Raw genomic sequence first — 17,027 nt, forward strand, 5'->3', positions numbered from 1 at the left:
ACGATAGGCCAAAACTATTTGTCTCCTTTACTTTTTATGTTTGCAGAAAAAGATTCATTCCAGAATGTAGATAAGGTAAAAGTAACTGATTTAATTGTCTCTTCGAGTGAAGGACTGCATAAAAAAATGTGAAAGTAACTGAAGTAACTTCACTATTACGTTTGATTGTCTCAGTATTATTGTATCTTTTTTGCGATTTGTTTTGTACTACATATTTATACAAAACAGAAAATATGATTTTGTCACTTATGTTTTGCAACTAACGTGTTAAGTTTATATAAGGACCCATGCGAAGTTCCCTCAACTTGACCAGTCTGACACTGAGTACATACGATCATTAATCACTTAAAAAGATCGAATATAATTGAGTTTTAAGACATTATCGAGAATGTTTTGACAAATATTAGTACCACTTGCTTTATACTTTTGGATATCAACAAAAATATTTCATTAAATATGTAATACAATGAAACTGAAACAACATTCATAAAACATTTCAAAAATATGTTTCTAAAGTATATAAAATATATGTTGTCTGGGGCACTTGTACAGCCATCAGCAAAAGTATCTCCCCTCTAAGTGTTCTAATTCCATTACTTGGGGTCCTGATAATTTGCATTTTCTAAACGCTTGGGCAGATGCAACCGAACTTACACGTAACTTTTCTCGGCACTGACAACAGTTGGTAGCACTGAGTTAGGTCTTTATACAAGTAAAATTGTATGTAGACGATGCACGAAACAGTTCTCCATTCTGAGATGAATCTCTATGGTTCAGAGCGTCTTTTCCCATGAACACCATATATTATTTTCAATATTGCTGTGTATGTAATGTATTATTTCATTATATACTGTATGTTCAAAGAAATAAAAACACTGACCAAGCATGGACAGAAAATGCTTGAAAGTGGGTTTAAATATCAAATCTAGAACAACCTTGAAAAAAAGTTTGTATATCATGTTTCCATTGACAGAACTTATCCAAATATCCTCATTGCAACACCTTATTCTGGAGAGGAGATCTTGCTTGTCACATTATGTATGTATGGAAATTGAAACATTTAAAAAAAAATTGGACCTGGCCGGGATTTGAACCCGGGTTCCCCAAATAGAAGTTCAATACGTTAACCACTTATCTACCGCGTCACTTCGGCTTCAACTCAAATTATAAGCAAGTTAAAATCGTTGTATGTAAGACTATACACAAGATACTGTATAAGGAGACGTTCCTTATGTGAGTGTTACAATGACTTACTCGAAATTTCCTTCTTTAACTCAAAAACAAGTTATATAGACCTTCGTCAATGAGGAAAATATTACAAAACGTTCTTTAAGTTGAAGCTACCTCATTGTTTTTAACAATGGTCCCGATTTACATTACTATTCTTCCTCACTCTAACTTCTAATTTCCAAAGAAGAAAAGATGGCAGGCATTATTTTCTCATTCTTTGAATTGTATCAACACGTGTAGAAATAAAAAGTTCTATTTTTATCTGTCTGGAAAATTGTGATCAGATTATTTAATAAGAAATTCGCAGAACAAATAAATAGAGAGGATATTATTAATCATTTTTGTAGAAGTTATATTAAAACTGGGAGTTAATGAACAACTTATATGTTTAATTCTACGCATACTATTAGACCTATATTATGTTATTACTCTTAGAAAGACAGTATAGGAAACGTGCCGAATATCGGATACTGTTTGAAAAAGAGGAATATAAACTTTATCAACAGATATTTCATTGATATAAGCCTCTTCTAAATGTTCCGTTATCTTTGTAGATTATAATTTGGGTTTCGAAGCAATAAAGAAATAATAAAAGAAAGGTACATACACTTTGGTACAAAGTGGCATTTTTCTCAATTCGGAAAAAGGTTGCCCAATTCTTATACTAAGGGGCCTTAATATCAGACGGAAATTAAATGAGAAGGATTTACGGAAAACCACAATTGGAGAAGACTGTGCATTATTTTAATTATATTACATAATGTACACATATACAAAACATATACAAAATATTTAGGCCTATAAATGTAAATTTATCTTAACTAAACACGGTTTTATCAAACATAATTTTCTAAATATGCAGATTTTCTGGTACTTAAATATTGTTCAAAAAAGAGGTTGCTTAATTTAGATTTATTTGTAACTAAAAGTTGTTATACTCATCTGTAGTAGGATCTACCAAGAAGTTAAATTACTGGCAAAAAATCACAAACAAGCGATTTCCACGTTTTTGGATTAGTACCTGCACATACCTCGTATGCCCATTTAAGACATTGGATACATCGTATCCATCATTCACCACCTTTGTTAAGTTAATACGGCTGTGAAGAAAACACATTCGTCATTCGCACTATTTTCCGCATCAGTTGAGAGAACTTAATAAATCGTCTGAAGACGCTTCATTTATGATTATTTTTGTTAGTAGAACGCTTGCTCATAGGATCTGTATTGCAGCAACAGCCTGAAGCACAGCATCAGGATCCCATTTCTTCCTTCGAGCGATTACTGTAATCTGTAACAATCGAAGAATGACATCAGCAATACCGTTCCCTAATATCTGATATCCGATATTTGGAACCCCTGTACTATCCGATATTTGGCAGCGTAGGTTGTGTGGCAACTTTCAACTATATACATCACATAAACAGAAACGAACTACCAAAACACGATGTAGTTTAAAACTACTCTTCTTAGCCTATATTATAATTATAGTATGAATATGATTAGGCTACCTTTATGGACGACATAATGCAATAAACTGCAGTATTAAAAATATTTCACAAGGTCAGACTCACAAAACATTTACCATACAAATAAATATGTTGCGAGAGATGTCGTAACTCAGGCGCCTCATGGCAAACCGATTGGTATGCAGTTACGATAACGGCCGCTAGGCTGCAGTACCTTACGTGGTATATTTCTTGGTGTCCGATATTGGGAAACCATCCGCTATTCGGCATCTTAACACTAAATGCTACAAGCATATGCTACGACATTTAAAGAAATACTTAATTTTGCAGCTTCCCGAAACATGTTTGTTGCCATTAGGTAGTTTTTATTTTCTTGAAACACATCAAAACACAACAATACTTAAAATCACTCCACACTCCAGTTATACAAAATAATCCTAAAACCTAGAATTATGTTGAATTCACTTAAGTTAATTGTATATACACTCTGCACCCCTAAACGCCACGTCGCTCCTATATTACACTGCAAAACAATGGAGAAAGTAGAAAGTATCTTATTATTCTCTTTTCAATTAATATTCCTTACTGAACTCATTCGTGGCTAAGCGGTTAGTGTACGCACCTTTGACATGGGAGACACGGGTTCGATTTCCAGCAGGAGTTCATGAGGTTCGGATTCCACACTTATCAGCATGTCCACGTCTCATACAGCCTCGCTGCTCAACGGGATGTTAAACTCAAAAGAATCAAATCAAAATATTCCTTACTATTAGAAAGAAAAAAAGACATTTTAGGAACTCTCATTTTTTGTGTAGACTTCTTTCTTGCGAAATGTTATCTCAATTAGTTTTAAAACGGCTAACAGATCGAGTCCTTGTAAGAAGAAATGAAAGTACGCTCGAATTCTTGCGTTCCAATAGAATGGAGTTAAGAAAAATTTTGGGCCACTTTTCGTGGCAATTAAAACGCAATTTCTGTAGCTTTTCTAACTCCACAGGAAGACAACCAATACGTACTCCCGCAACGGCAAATGATATATGGCATCATTTTTCTATGAACCTCTAATACATTCTAAAACGTTACATTTCCAAATGAAACTATATACATTAATGGGTCATTTCAAACAAGTGGCGTGCAACTGCCCCCTTTGCCCCCTTAATCACCGCCCATGCTATTCAGGTTTAGATATGTGATTGATGATTTTTTTTTCAACTTGGTTGGCTCACAATTCCCCAATATAGGGGAAGAATGAAGCAGTACAATTTGGTACAGAGAACCACATATTTTATTGACAAAGAAGCTCTGGACACATGCCAGAGAAGTACTATAATTGTACAAGTTGTTACAATACTAAAATATAATCAAAATTATTTTTGTAGTGTACTCAGGTCACAAGCAAATTAGATCAAAACATTAAGTCTCAACGAAGGTTCAAATTATCAAGTTTTACACCAAACCCCACATATGATTGCTGGCGTTTTGTTGTTCCATAAAACTTCGGATTACCAAAATGAACTCTAATATTTGATTGATTAATAAATGTCAGTTCATCAACTTCAGGCAAAAAGAAATGCCCACTCGTTTTGGCACTCTTCGTTAAGAACTGTACCTCAAAATCTTCCAAATTCCGTTCCTTAATTATTTTTGTAACGTAATAGACACATTTCTTGGGATACTTCTCATTTGTTAGCTCTACTAAGACGTAATCATTTAGTTTTATTGATGCTAAATCTGACTCCATGAGGATTTTGTCGACGTTTACATCTTATTCCTCTGGTAAGAGGCTTATATCATCCATTGACGAGTCATCTACATATAATGGCAAATCATATCACTGTCATCTGAATCCTTATTGAAAATAGGATGTTTTTATTTTCTTGAAAAGAATTCTTTTCATTTCTAACTTTTGGCTTTTGTCTATCTTCAAGTTCTTTTTTGGCCGGTGTATCAATCGGATAGAAAAAGGAAACAAAATTATACCATGTGCTCTAGGATAAACAAATCCAAAAGATGTAATAAGAAATTAAAAATGACAGGCATTAAAAATCAATATTTGACCTAGTTATAAATGCCTAGAATATAATAAAATATGTAAAAAGATATTAATTTGTATGTTAGTTTCTGCATTCGTTTCTCAAATTCACTTTAATTTATTTCAGAATAGTTTAATATAATCAATAGTTTCATTAATAAAATAGGCACTGGCTCACTCTTCCCCAGAGAGATTTGGTTCACTGTTTCCCATGACGCCGTTTTGAAACAAATGAAAATCAGTGGTCTACATGAAGGTATAAGACATTTACATCTCTGCTTAAACAACACAGAAAATTATGCAGTAGAAGTAGTAGAATAAAAACCTGCATATGTCAAGTTCAACTAACACATGATGTAAAGCACTTTAGTGAAAAAACATACTTTTCTTATCTCAAAAACACAAATTTCACGCCAAAACTGACAAACACAACCGGACGCCGAAACATCTAGCTATCAACGGGGCGTTACAGTGTTGCCTATATAAAAATGACACTAAGCAATAATTTCTCTGGTAACGGAAAGAAATTCCCATGATGGTTCACTGTTCCCCCTCTTCCCATAACTCATTGTGACACTCACATAAGCAACGTCTACTTATAGCATTAGTATTTTGTGTATAGTCTTACATACAACGAATTTAACTAGCTAATAATTTGGGTGGAATTTGATGTGACGCGGTAGTTTGGCACTAAGCCCTGAAGGTCATACTTCATGTACCTTGTGCCTTCCACTTTCGATTCGACTCTTACGTATCCCCTAGCGTTTTCCACAGATTCATTGGTCGCAAGTTTGGGCCAACATCTCTGCCCCCGTTTTGCCTTCCTATTTCCAGGCGACCTGGTTTCAAGTGGTTCATCAGTTAATACCTGTGCTCGTCTCTTTGAGCTGCGTCTCCCTAACGCTCAATGTATCAGATGTACCCAGGAAGACACGCTGTCCCACCGTTACACTTGTTGCGTCGGTGCTCCAATTATCTGGAATTGCCTCGCGACTTTATTAGGAAGAATTTGTTGACGACCCCCCCCCCCATCCGTTCACAGTGTCTTACATTTTGTTTCCTTATTTCCGTTTTTTCCCACCTACAAAACATCACGCCGTTCTTTTTCTAGTCGCATGCACCATCGTTTATATTCACCGCTACGTCCCATTGATGGACGCTCACACTTATTATGACTTTCTTAAAAGCACTCGTTACAAGCTTTTTCGTCTGCGTCGGACAAGCGGTATTTTAGTAGATTTCTAGTAGTACTTTCGTGAGTCCTCCTATTCCTGTTCGTTACTGCTAGCTCCCATTCGGAAGTGCTCTCAATTGTTATGTTAGTCTTAGTACATATGATTGTGTCTCAGTATTGTTAGTGTTTAGTTACGGAGCCAACCGTATTTTGTAATTTTCTGTAAAGTCTTATACAGTCCCGTACATGTATAATAAAAACTCAGTAGTTAAGTGATTAGCGTATTGAACTTGTATTCGGCGGACCCGAGTTCAAATCCCCGCCAAGTTCAAACAATTTCAAATGTTTCAATATCAATTTCAATGCATACCTAGTGTGACAAGCAAGATCTCTCTAGAAAGAAAAGGATGTTAGAAAGAGGAGAATTCGAGAAAGTCTTTCAATTTAGGCAATCATTTATATACTTATTTCCAGCAGTTGTTCTAGATTTGATATTTTCATCTACTTTCAAGCATTTTCTGATTTATGCGTGGTCATTGTTTTTATTTCTCTGAACATACAATATATAACGAAATAATACATTATATACGCAACAATATTGAGTATAATATATGGTGTTCATTGGATGAGATTCATCTCAGATGGAGAACTATTTTGTTAGTCACTTACTTTACAATTTTACCAGCATAAACACCTGGATCAGTGCTACCAACTGCCGTAAGTGCCGAGAAAAGTTTCATGTAAGTTGGGTAGCATCTGCCCAGGCGTTCTCACAACTGTAAATTAACTGGACCCTAAGTAATGGAATTAGAGCACTTGGGGAGGGGAGATACTTTTGCTGGCGGTTGTACAAGTATTAGATAAGTTTTGGATTTTGAATCAGTGAAATTCCCAAATTTAGGATTTCGAATTTTTGTTCCCTCCTTAGTTGTAGGTTTTTGGAATACTCGAGAACCTGCAGAGATTATGCAACAGTTACGCTGTTCTTCTGGATGGTACTTTCAAATATTTCCTTCATTGTCTGTACACTATTCACGGAAAATATCTAGGGCGATCATTTCCATATTAATATCGTTTGCATGCTAGCAAGTCTCAAGAGATTTAAGTTATTTTGTTTACGCTGATTAGACAAAAAGCTGAAACTAACCATATGGAATTTATGATGCGGCATATTCTTCTGAATTTTGAAAAAACAGCCATAACCGCGATCGCCGTGTTTTCCTTGCGTTACTACAATTCGTAGTGCTTCTACCATTTCTCTCAATGCATCTGGAGGAAGGTGCAAAGTTCGGATTGTCGTGCTTATACAAAGGTAAAGATGTACAAGTTGAATTGTCGTCCAGCAGCTCTGGCTCTTGTTCGCACCATATGTGCAGCAGAAAGATGCCCTTCACGATTACATGGGAAATTTGGATGAATTACTGGCTTCATTTTCCCCGTCATTTGTAACATTTTAATTAGACTAGTGTTTTGACTATTTGTTATGGTTATTTTCGCTTTCCAATTGGAATGGATTAACATTAGAGACATTTTTAATTTATATTTAACAGTACTCTTCACATTAAATTCTTAACTATTTCAACACATTCTTTGAAACTTTTATTTTTTAAAATTACCTATTGCTATTTATTATCTGATTGCTTTTCTTTCTAGGTTAGTATTAAATCAGTATGAAACTACATAAGACAGGATGAATAAAGTGGAAGGTTGGGGCTTCAAGTGGAACAGACGATTCTCCAGGCATCATCCAAACGAGTTCAAATTTATTGAAGAGATAAAACACGATCAAGTGGAGAATGATACTCTCATGAGTATCCTAGAATTAGACCAACAGAATGTAGCTCAGAAATAGAAGTGGATGCGAGTGAATAACCGACTTGGTGTTTTAAAAGACAGGCTTAAGAACAATTATATGAGTTTATTTTTGTATTTGGATGCTGTCATATTGTATTCGTCTAGAATACTAGATTGCCAAGATGCTTAATTATCTTGTTCAGTTGACTTGTTTACTTTTAATGCATACTTAATGTGGTTGTTAATTAATTTTACATGAAGTTGTGGGAAATAAAAGTAACATTAATTCTGAAAAGAAATTTACAATTTAGTTAAGAATATGTAACTCCCTACATGAGTCGCTGGAAGATGTGTTTAACTACTAAATAAACTTGTATTCTTACTAGCACGGCTAAGCTCGAACACCTTCCACTACTCTCGACTTCACGAATCAAGTCATTGTTCTTCTCTCTATACTACTTTTGTTAACTCTCTTTCGTTGATAGAGAAGGATAAACGATTCCGATGTGTACGGATTTAAATATAGTACTATCCTAGGGTATAATACTTGGGTGGTCCCCTGCATAACTGAAATTCCAATAAATACACTATACATTCTTGTTTATACCCAAATATTTTTGTAGGCGCTATCTTACTAGGAGTTGACTATATACAAATGTTCCAGAGTCTACAGAACATACTGATATATTACACAAAGTATATATATTAATATGGTAATATCACAAATAATAGTTAAACACAAAATAGCTATATACAAATTACACTGTCCATCTTTGTCTTTCCTGCACGGTAGCGGCATCTCAAAATTGCAACAATCCTGCTGCTTACCTGAATGCATGAGGGCTCTCTCAAACACACATACAGACACAGTAAAGAGAAAATATTGATCAAAACAGCAGAAATAACAACGTAACAGATAATGCATATATGCTGACAGTTAGATTAAAGTATAAGACATGTTTATTTACAAATATAACGAGTTGACAACCTCCAGTTGTCTAGAAATGCTAATGCTTCTCTCTTCAAGCAGCTGAAAGTTACAAGGCAGATCCAGTGACAGGATATGAGTGTCCTCTCAAGCTTCTATTCTTTGCAGAACATTATTAATACATCAAGAAATCAGAAAAGAAAAATTAAAGAACTGTTCAAAAGTTTCTTGTACTCAGTTACAAAATATGGAATAAAAAAACTTCAGAAAACGGTCTTTTAAGCCATGTTGTAGGACTTTCGAACGTCAGAAGTGCATAATCTTACGCCACGCTTATCTAAAGAATTTTTTATCAACCAAAAGTAAACTAGACTTCTTAAACTACACAAGATGAAAATCAACCCCAAGGCATTGCTAAAAGAAATAAATGAGAATTTATTCGGCTCTAATTTATCATATGAAACTCCTAAACGCAGTATATGAACTTTTATTAGAAATGAACAAAATATTAAACCCTTCAATACTTATTACCTTCATACGAGAATAATGGACGGATTACAGAGTTCCATCAAGTTTTTACCCCTCCGTATGTCAATAATGATTTTTATCCAATTTTTCAATAATTTCTAATCGCAAGTCAAGAATAAACTCAGCCTCCATTTCTCAATAGAACTGATAGACTTTTTATAATGAATTTAATTCCATCACTAGCAGATTACTACTATGCTATATACAAGGTGTTTCAAAACAACATCGACAACGTTTGGGAGTTGATTCCTGACACCACGATAGGACAAAAAGTATAGACCAACTTGGGTGCACAAATGCTTCCTTTCTGAGTTATAGGCTACCGAAAACATAAAACAATGAACTTTAAAGGTCCATAGCTCCAAAACTATGGGACCTACCGTAATCGGGTCAACACTTCACTTAAGAACTAATATATGCCCTATTCAAAAGTCCATGTTTCAGAATCCCGCGGTACTTCGGCAACAATTTTTATAGACGTAGTTGATGAGTACTTCAAACTATATGCCCGTAGCCAAACTCCTTCTATAAAAATTGTTGCCGAAGTACCGCAGGATTCTGAAACATGGATTATTGAATAGGGCACATATTAGTTCTTAAGTGAAGTGTTGACCCGATTACGGTAGGTCCCATAGTTTTGGAGCTATGGACCTTTAAAGTTCATGTTTTCATCAGCCTGTAACTGCGAAAAGAAGCATTTGTGCACCCGGGATTGTCTATACTTTTTTGTCTTATCTTGGTGTCAGGAATCATCTCCCAAACGTTGTCGGTGTTGTTTTGAAACACCCTATATATAGGCCTATACACAGGGTGGTAGGTAACTCCACCGACAAACTTTGGGAGGCGATTCCTTACACGAAATGAAAGAAAAAAGTTCTAATAAACATGGTCGAAAAATGCCTCCTTTCAGAGTTATGATCCACTGAAAATTCGAAAAATCACTTTTCAAAACTTCCTAACTTAGAAACTATAGGACCTATCCCAAGCGGTTTAAGGAATTACACAGGAACTGGTATACGTTCTATCTAAATATCGATGTTTCAGAATTCACCGGTACCAGCGAAACGAACGCACCATTAGTACTTAAAGGAGTATTCCTATACTTCAACTTCCTTTTTACAATTCCTTTCACCAATAACGGAGGATCGTAAAACATGGATATTTAGATAGAGAACATACTAGTTCCTGTGTAATTCCTTAAACCACTTGGGATAGGTCCTATAGTTTCTAAGTTAGGGAGTTTTGAAAAATGATTTTTCGAATTTTCACTGAATTATAACACTGAAAGGAGGCATTTTTCGGCCCATGTTTATTAGAACTTTTTTCTTTCATTTCGGATAAGGAATCGCCTCCCAAAGTTTGTCGGTGGAGTTACCCACCACCCTGTATATATATATACATATATATATATATATATATATATATATATATATATATATATATATATATATATATATATATATATATATATAGAGGATCAACTGGAGAATAATACGCTTATGGAAAAAAAGTGCAGTTGTTAAAACTCAAAAAAGCCGTCAATAACTCCGACAGCTATAGACCTATGGCTTTACTACTTTCTCCTGAAAATTATATGAACAATTAATTAGAATTTCACCAATTACTTCTTAATAACATATTTGGCTTCAGGAAAGATTATTCCACTTATGGTGCTTTGAGAATATTAACACTAAGTCTACGGACTGCAATACAAAATAGAAAGATGTTAATGGCAGTGACCATAATCTTCAAAAAGCATATGATTCGGTTGTATTAGATTTACTATTACAAAAAATGTACAACTTAAAAATTCATTCAAATATCAGTAAATCAGTATTTAGTTTACTATTCAATGAAGAAATCTGCATCGAAATAAACAACTGTTACATTCATTTTCGACAAACACCACTTGGAGTACCACAAGGTAGTAAACTGTTTCCGGTGTTATTTAATATTTATATGATTGAATTATTACAAAAACTTTAAAAATCTTTCTTACACAGATGATTTAATAATTTTTACAGTGGATGTTCTAAATATAGGCAAGATTAAATAAGAAAATTAGAAATTTAGACAACTGGTGCAAACAACGAAGTCTAGTCATTAACTAGAACAAAACTCATTACGGTACATAATCTTTCCACGAAAAAAATCGTATTTCCTGTCTTTCTATAAAGAACCATAAGATAAGATATTGCAGATACATTAAATATCTGGGACTACACCTTCACTCTGAATTAGTTTGAAAAAAATGCATGGAAAATATTACTGTAGAAACTAGGAAATTAACTAACCTAAGTGGTAAAAAATGGGGTGCACATTCAAGAATTATCATCACCGGTCAAGGATGTAAGAAACCTCGTATTCCTGCCATGTGGAAGAAGATTAAGAAAAAGAAACTTCTTTTGCTTCCAAAATGTGACCATAAAGAGGGGAAAGACTTTCATTGTTCAGCTTTAACATTGCAAGATGTTCGTAGATTCCACCAGATATTTTACCCAACCAATAGTTCCTATGAAACGCTTAAAATTGATCAGGATAACCTTATTTTGAAGTACACTAGTAGTGAATCACCGAAACGTCAGAGAGTTTAGGGGCGAACGAAAGCAAAAAGCCGAATATTGGAACAAGCATTTCTTACAATTTGTCTGTATTGCAATGTTTTTACGTATTACAGTGTTTTTTGAAAATGAAATTGGTATGTTTTCAGGAACATTCTATTATAGTGTCCCAGGGTCTCTCCTGAGATACGTGGAGAAGCAATTTGTCTGTATTATAATGTTTTTTATATGTATTAGAATTTTTTGAAAATAAAATTGATATATTTTCAGATACAAAAACAAACAGGTCCTTATGTATATTGTACAGAACCAAAATGCCCCTTGTCCTCTGCACAGTTCCAAAACACACTTTGTCCACTTTTTTTTTTTTTTTTTTTTTTTTTTTTTTTTAAAGCATATTCTACGGTTGTGTGCATGTACTGCATGAATTAAACATTTAGATATTACTTCAGCAAAGCATACTAAAATATTGCAAGTTTTCTTTAAAAATGCAAGTATGCCAGTTCTGTTAGTTTCCCAAAATTTTCTGTTTGTGGACAAGGACCTCTTTGGAAATGGACCTAATTATACTCAACAGAGTCAACGATACATTATAGAAGCTAAAATGCTAAATGGTAGTATTTTCTACCCCTGTAGTATATTCTGCACATTAACGAAACATTCACAAAATACATTATGAGTCAATTATTTTTGTCAACCTAATTATTGTGCAAAAATGCATTAATGGTACAGACAGATAACTTCCCATCTATTAAAATACTACAATAGCAACAAAAGCGCCTGAGCTCCAACCTATAAACTTTGATTTACGGTTATTTGTGGTTTCACGTTTAGAAACAAATATTTTAAACTGTGTACTTTAAATAAATTATTTAAGTAGACCTTTTTTCATATAAAGTTTATTTTTAATTATTGTTTATTTAATTAAAGTTCATTTAATTATTGTTCAAAGCCTTTGTATTTTTATAAGCCTTTTCCAAAATCAATGCAAACGAATTTTTTGCGCTGCCATCTTTGGAGTTCTTTTAAACTATAAGTTTGTGTGCGTTTATATGTTTGTGGCCAATCCTTTCGACAATGAGATTTCGGAAACTACAGGCTCTAGAAAGATGACGTTTTCACTGATCGATTGCAAATTTTGTGTATATTGACCAGTTCTAATTGAATATTTGAAAAACATGGCCATTATTTCTTTATTACGTTTTTACGGGTACACTGGAAATGTTGAAATTAAAAAAGAAAAAAACTAAAGCATCATATCCTACACGTTATACATTCCAACACAATTATATACAGGGGTTACATACCTCTCAGGCGTTTGTTTCATGGCCAAATGATAATGGAAATTGAAGGATAGCCATTTCTCCACTCCAGCAGTAAATTGAATCTTTATTGTTTGGAGTGTTTTGCCCAATGAACACCATATTTCACTGACATTATAATTAATTGTGTGTGTAATGTATTTGCTTATTACATACTGCATGCAAGAAGAAAAAAAAACACTGATCATACATGAATTAAAACTCCAACCGAAAGGAAGCTCAAACCTTGCAAACGATGCGAGATATTGAAAAAGTAATCTACAAAATATCCCCTTGTGGTATCTCTTGCCAATTTTTATCAAGACATCTTTCACTTGTGTCTGTAAAGGGACATGAGATTCGTGCTCAGATGTGAATGATGCGCTGTGTACAGAACGCAGGTTCAGCTAGTATATTTGATTTGGCATGCAAGTTTATCTGGGCATTTTCAGATCTGGGATGTCTTCTTCGGAGATTATAAATGAGTTAGATCAGATCACTCATATTCATCAGAGGAAAAAATCTAAAGTATGTAAACCAAGTGCCATGGATTTATCTGGCTTATATTACTGAGTAATATTAATCAAAATAATAAAAGCTACTAGTCTTCCATGTTATAACTTTGATTATAATAGCAATATCAAAATTATTTCACCAATCTTACCGTTTTACCCTCTTGACAGAACTACGACAAACACTACTACTCTATATTCAAGCATTTGGCAGTATCATATTGCCTAGTTAGAAAGAGAAATAACTTTACAGACGTATCCAAAATTAAAAACTCTGAAGTTGGAATAGCAATAATCATTCAAAGTACAAACTTAATCATTCCAAGTACAAACTAAGATCCCTTAAATTACATCTATTTTTGAAGGGGAAGCTTTTGCGATCTACCAAGCACAGATAACAATAAAACAACAAATTAGTTCAGCATGCGTTTGCTCCGATTCACTCAGTTTTAAAATCCTTAGCTTCCATAAATTGGGACAACAAATCAACTTGGTCATTACTCTCCATAAAACATTTATATTGTAAATACAGCAAAAAATTTTTCTAAAATTTATATATGTGTTATCCCACGGCAACATAAAATTTAATGAAGAATGTGATTTACTTGCTCGTTCTGCAACGAAAGTTGGGAAACCAGTACCCATTAAAACTCCCATATATAATAGTTTGAGTTTATGTTATAAAACATCTCAACAATGGAAGAAACAAATTAGAAATAATACTCGACACTTTTACTGGAACATAACAGAGCGGAAACCAATTTCTCCGTGGAGTACAGTTAAAACGTGGAAAAGGAAATATCATAACCGTACTAAGATTAACACTAAATACTATACTTACTTCTTGCATGCTGTATAAAATAAATCAAAGAGAACGACATATGTTGGTACAGCGAAAAACTACGACTTTAAATCATATAATATTCACGATATTCTATTTAAAGACAAACAAGAACTGTTAAAATTACTACACAGTTATATGGATTTTGGACCTATCGGCATAAATCAAATCTTAATGCCACCTTCGTTAGTACTGAATTTCAATTTAACTGTGGCTCGTACTTTACATAATAACATGAATTATTTGTTTCGTATAGTTCAAATTTTATTGTATAATAAAAAGAAAAATCAAACCACAAGCTTGGAACTACATCATAATTTTACTACCTTTTAAAACAATAGTTAAGATTTAGGCGAAATTTAGACTAGTAATTTGCGCCTCTTATTTTGTCCTTACCTCATCAGAGATTATAAGATGATCTGAACATGGTAGACCAGTTTTATTTCGAAAATCGAAGGAAAAAAGCGTAGCACTGCTGTTCGTTTTTGTAATTGCTTTTTGCCTATCGTTTAATCAGATATTATGGGCCTTATGCAGAGTCGTTCTGACGCGTAATTACTCCCATACTAAAGAGTTCGATTAACATTATGTTTCCTGCAGTAGTCAGGCCTTTAGTAAGATACTAATCATACGTTAAAACGACTCTGCCAATAGTCTTGTTCATCAATGCCATGTTATATTCATCCATTTTCGGGAACAAAGAAAGTGTGTTATATTAATGGCAATGCAAGCATACACAATTATGCTGACAACAAAACATACAATGATATGTTTATATACAATGCTAACCAGGCCCGTATTTATATATTGTGCGCTTCTGTGCTCTAAATAATTTGCCGCCCACCGAAAACGATTAATATTAGAGTTGAATTCATACCGCCTTATGCAGAGTAGTTTTGACGTATGATCAGCGACATACTAAAAGTCTGACTACTGCAGTAAACATGTTAGTCACACTCTTTAGTATGGTACTAATCACGCGTCAGAACGACCCTGCATAAGGCCCATAGTTTCTGGGGTCGCGGAGACGAATAGTTTTAATCCAATTCAACTTGAAGGTCAAACTCCATTCCCCAGGGACGGGGCGAGATTTTAAAAATAATCGAAAACGACATACGGTTCGATAAGTATGAGTCAATATTCTAAATCACTCCATTGGTCATAATAAAGATGTAACGTAATAAATATTTACATGATGCTGATATGCCTTAGTGACACTGTTACAGGAATGAAGATAGAGTACAATATTTAGTGCTATAAAGACACACATACTTGGCCAATTTCGCATTGGTAGCCTTAATCTTTTCGCAGAAATGAATTATTTGACACCGAAGTATGTTTTATATTCGAATTTAATAGTCTTTCAGTGAAAATTTAGGGAATAGTGTGTTCGGTGTAGTGTAGTGAATTTGTGTATGCAAGGAACATATTTCTCTTCCACTAACCTCTTTCAGATGATGTAGGTGGCTTCCCTCTTATGAATCTAGTAACGATTCGTCCCCGTAATGTATATCAATAAATGAGACTAAATGCGAAGTTCACTGGATTCACTACTTATCCAATAGAATTTAGAATCAGGATAGATGGTAATTGCGTGTGTTACTTTCTGTACTTCTCATAGGATAAGTTGAGTTCAAAGTTAGTGTGTTTATCTCTGAAAGGTCAAGGCATTGGTCTGCTAGTAACGGCTGACTGTACTAGAGACCGAATGGAAGAACTAGGAAATCCTTAGTTTATACCTCATGGAAGAGATAGTACTGAAGATGTGAAAAAGTATTACCTGTGGTATCTCAAATCCAAAATCTCGAAGTGTGCAGAAAAGTGTTAATTGATAGAAATACGTTCATCAGCAAAATGGAACTAGGAAGTTTTACACGCAAGAGACAAATAACATAATTCACATTTGTAGACATAGCGCAATTTTTCATCGGCTTGTCTGGGCGATTTAACAAGCGGATAAAAAAAAGCAAAGTAACAAATCCACGTGTGTGAAATAAACAAAAATTTCGATAAAATTATTAAATATTGATTTCTCTATCTTTACTTTCTAAGTTCATAATAGCAAAGAAAGGACAGAAAAAGAACCAAAAGAAAGACGAATATTTACGACTATGAGTATTTTATTTGTAGTAATACTTAACTGATGATACTCTATACAATACGACATTTTCTTCAAATGTTTAATACTTGTAGGTCATTTTCCGTAACCGGATATAACCACACGAACTTACGTAAAAACAACATAGTAACTTTATCAATTATTGTCAAAAATATGATGACCTCTTTGTACTACGTTTCTGCGGATTGTGCTATTGAAATTTTTGCTCTTCGTATTAGTACGACTGAATAATGTCTTCCCCGATGGTCTAGTGGCTAGCTCGTGCCTTTGGTGAAAGGAGTTCCGGATTCGATTCTCGATGGGAGGGTACAAGAAACTTAATTTCACGATCACTCACTTTCATTAATCACCTGTCTCCTTTAGCCTCAAGGGTATAAACATAAGGGTACGTTAAACTAAATACAATGACTGAATGATACGCAAAAGCTAGGTGATGGTACTTACTTGACATCAAGTAATAACCCGAACATTATTCCCAGTTATTCTCAAAAATATCCCTCAAAATCATATTGAAACGATTGCGCCATTGAAAATTTTG

This window comes from Thermobia domestica, chromosome 2, assembly GCF_964235325.1.
Source record: "Thermobia domestica chromosome 2, izTheDome1.hap1.1, whole genome shotgun sequence".
In the NCBI taxonomy this organism is placed as follows: Eukaryota; Metazoa; Arthropoda; class Insecta; order Zygentoma; family Lepismatidae; genus Thermobia; species Thermobia domestica.